The sequence below is a fragment of the Anomalospiza imberbis genome, chromosome 6, assembly GCF_031753505.1.
Source record: "Anomalospiza imberbis isolate Cuckoo-Finch-1a 21T00152 chromosome 6, ASM3175350v1, whole genome shotgun sequence".
Taxonomy (NCBI): Eukaryota; Metazoa; Chordata; class Aves; order Passeriformes; family Viduidae; genus Anomalospiza; species Anomalospiza imberbis.
Genome location: NC_089686.1, coordinates 5,465,256 through 5,469,510, shown reverse-complemented (window position 1 = coordinate 5,469,510; position 4,255 = coordinate 5,465,256).

Below are 4,255 nucleotides of genomic sequence, written 5' to 3'. Positions count from 1 at the left end.
TTCTGTAAAGCCTTCTAAGATCTTTAATTTCATAGTAACATGGTAAGTTATCCACATTTGCTTTTAAACTACTTACAATTTTATTAGAAATCAGCAGGTACATGCTTACAGTTTTGTATACCAGTAAGTATTTTAAAACCCTATATAATACTACACACTCTACCACAAAACACCATATTTTAAGAACTAAAACATGAGAAGTGAAATGTATTTTTTAAAAATAGATGGAATAATTAAGTCCATCATTACATTCAGATGTAGTTTCATTGTTATCCTTGATGTCACCTCACACACATATATATGTGAGAAAGGCTCTACAGATACAATAAGCCCATTTATTTTAACAAAGTGGCAAGTTTTTTTGATTAAAATATTTCTGAACAGCAAAACAAAATCTTGCACAGTGAATGTACCAGCATAAAACCTCGAGCTGATGCACACTTATGTTTTACCACCTTCCTTATCTTTGCATGAAATTTCGTTGTATCATAACCAGGTCAGTAAAGAAGAAAAGTAATTAAGTCAGATCATGAAGCTCTTGGAAAATAGACCAACCCACTATCTAGTACAATGGGAGAGATCAGATTCTGCCCTCCATTTTTTTTTTCAGGTGCAAATCTGAAGAAATCATATTAAATCAGACTTATTGTAAACTAATTTCTTAGATTTTATTGCTGATTTCTAACAGGGTGACTGAAAACAGAACAAAGTAAAGGCATCTCTGAGTCCCACAGTTATTCTGCATATGTGTAAATGGTTGCTTCACTGAATTAAATAATTTCTTTACATAATTGATATTTCATATTCATTATGCATTCATGATCACTGTATTAAAATGAAAGTACAAATGCCCAAACTCTCCCTTTGGTAACACCACTTAAGTCTGTGGAGCAATGCTCAGAATATTTTTTTTTTCCCCCAGGATTTCTCTCATTTTTGCAGTTCTGTTTTTACCCTTAGGTTTGATTTTGGTGGGGAGGCTAGAAACAACTCCACATTGCACCACAGAGACTTTTTAAAAAAACTATCTATTAATTTAGAGAAGTAATAATTATAATAATATTTAATATATTAGTAACATCACATTTAGTTCTATCATGTACCCCTATGACAATAACTTTATTATGTTCTGTTCATGGATGAAAGCAGGAACTTGTTAATTAACTTGGAGTTCTACTGCTAACACAGACAAGGCAGGGTTTCACCATCTACTTCAGCACATCCCTCTACAGACATCTTTAGAACTTTATTTGTTTTAGAAAGAAGAGATTATTGCAAACAAGATGAAATACTGAATTTGCTTCCCTAAAACAGGAATAAAGAGCAGAGGAATGTGCTATCAGTGGTTCCTGAGCATCCTCTTGTATCTTTTAGCTCCAACTTGTTGATTTCTCTGGTTAATCAGAAAGCTTTCAGCCCTGTTCCAGTTGTGGTACCATGAAACCAGCCCTGCACTAGGGCACATGTGTCCCAGAAGGGGACCTGAAGGAACCCCTAAGATAATAACAAATTATCTCATAATTTATCTCATAATAATAGCAAATTATCCCTCTCATCTACAGGTCACTGGATGGTGGAATGACTGAGTCCAAAGCTTCTGCCTGATGCCATCAAAGGATAAAATCCCGACAGTCTTAAACACAGGTGTTTCCATTTGAGTCAAAATTATCCTTTTAAAAAGCCTCTTTTTTTTTTTTTTTTTTTTTTGCTAGAATTTCCCCTCTACTGAAATATAATTTACAACTAAAATATTTCAAGCAGAATAAAATGGAGCCTGGAAATTCTTAATATTCAGGAAAGCAGACAAATGTGATGCTCCCTTTTAAGCTGGGGACTGTAGTGGAGACTCCAGTTATAGAAGAATATTTTACTAAATAAGCAAGGATCCAGACTCCTTCTTTTGTAGATGAAACAGTGCATGCCTTTGTATATTAAAGAGCTCATTACCATCTCTCTAATAGAATGGGAAAATTCAAGAATTTGTTACTTTTTGAAGAACATTGAGGTGAAATTCTGTCTTTTAAAGAGCTTTGCCTTCCTGTGTGGGTTGTTTCTTTAGATCACAGCAAAGGAAAACACTTTAAACTTTCAAGGGAAATCTATATATTATACATAGAATTTGCTTGCATTAATTATCTTGCAGTAAATTTAAGTTGTTAATTAGAAGTCATGCACAAGTGTTATGATTAGTTAGGCAACACAAAAACGAAGGGCAAAAATTCAGTTAACTGCACCAAAGACTAAAGGAAAAATGCATGGGTTCAGATGGTTTTTGGGGCTGGAATGCAACTAAAAATTTAGCTCAAACGATTACTTTAGTCTTCCTGCTTTGATGAATCAGTGAATCTTCCTTGAAGTTTAAAAAATAAATGCTGATTAAAGACAGATCCAGTAAGCAGAAACAATGAACTGTGATGACTAACAGCATTTTTTGTTTCATTTTTACTTAAGGGTTGTGTGCAAGATTTCTCCTTTTTAATAAAATCAATTGTAAATAGAAATCAATAAGTAAATATCAGTAATAACTGTAAAAGATGCTACAAATATAATAGAAATTAATACATTTAGGGAAGATAATACTTCCAAGCAATTTAATCACAGTAAGATTTAGGCTGTCAAGAGACCAGAATAGCTTTATCTCTGCCTAAAGAGATGCCATGAGGGAAAAGATTAAAAAAAAAACGGTCTCAATTGCCCTAAAACATCACTTTGTGGTGTTCTTCTAATTTTAGCAATTTAATAAAAAGCACTGTTATATTGGAAACCCCCAGACACTAAGCATGAAGTTGTAAAGGTACAACAGGCTGAGAGATATGGGAAAAGAAGAGATATGGGAAAAGATCAAAGAGCAGATGTGGCATGTGATGAAATGCAAACAAAACTACTGATAGAGGATGCTTGCTGCAGCAGCTCACCTACATGACTTCAAAGTACGTGGTCTCCACGTGTTGGATTTTTTTTTTAAATGTGTGGGGATCAATTACAACACAGGGAAAAATTCATAGATGCTGCTTTAGGCCAGAAAAGCCCATGTTTTAAATAGCTGAGAGAAGAACCTGTAACAGGGTCCTGTGCAGTGGAGGTGGAATCCAGCCCTGTGGAGGGGCCAGCTGAGGTCAAGGCTGGAGGGAATTTAGCTCTGTATAAATCAGTCATGCTGAGTAATGTCACTTCCTCTGACCGCTGCCTTCTCATCTGCCACATCTGAGTCAGCACGGCCCTCCTTTTTTGTAATCAGGTTTATTTAAAGTGTTTCCCCTCCAGAGGTTTGGTGGTATCAGTCATGTTCCTGTGGGAACTACTCCTATCACCTCTGGGCTTATGTAAACACCAGCTGAAGTTGGTTGTGGAGAAATATCTTTGAGAACAAGCCCTTAACTATCACTTTTTCATTGGCAAACATGACATACAATTTAAAAATTTCTAGTAAAGAAAAGTCACAGCTTATATGTGGTGTATAAATATAATAATACATGAAATATATGTAAAAAAAATGGGACTAATTTTACATGAAAAGCAACTTTGCAGAATGATTGCAGAAGGAATCACCTCACTGGCTTACACACCTGATTTTGAGGAAATCTCTCCGAGTAATAAATATTAATAATCAAAATGGAAATGTAAAAGTCCAAGTTTCAAGTTTGTTCATGACCCTCTTGTGGAGAAACATTTGACATGATGAGAAATATTGGTGTAAAATTCAATCACGTGCTGGTCCGAGCCTCTGGCAGTCAGTAATAGCAAGATACTGCTGTTTGTATTATAATTATTGTTCATAATATTCTTTAGCACAGTATTTATAATATTAAAATATTAACTATAAATATTTAACCACAGTAACAGCTCTACCCATGCATTTCTACTTCCATACTTGGTATTTTTAATTGCTAAGCAAAACTAGATTTCATGCAACAGAAAACAAATAAACAAAAAAGGAAATTCTTGAGTTAGGGATAGAAAAGGATTAAGCATGGATTTGGGAGATATGAGCTTATTTCAGTTAAACAGCTGGCTCCATTTTATAGTACAGTCATTGTTTTAATTGCAAAATTTTAAATTGTTGTCTAAATGCTTTCTTAGGTGCACTGCAAGTTTTATCAGGAAAAAGAGTAAATAGGTTTTTGGTGCTCTGGAAATTGAGATAAAGAAAGTAGAGAAAGGAAAGTAATGTTTGGAAAGAAGTGCTTTGGCTGCACCACCCTTCCAAGAAAACCCAAAATGGAAAGAAACCAGAAGGTTTAGGGGGGTAAGAGCC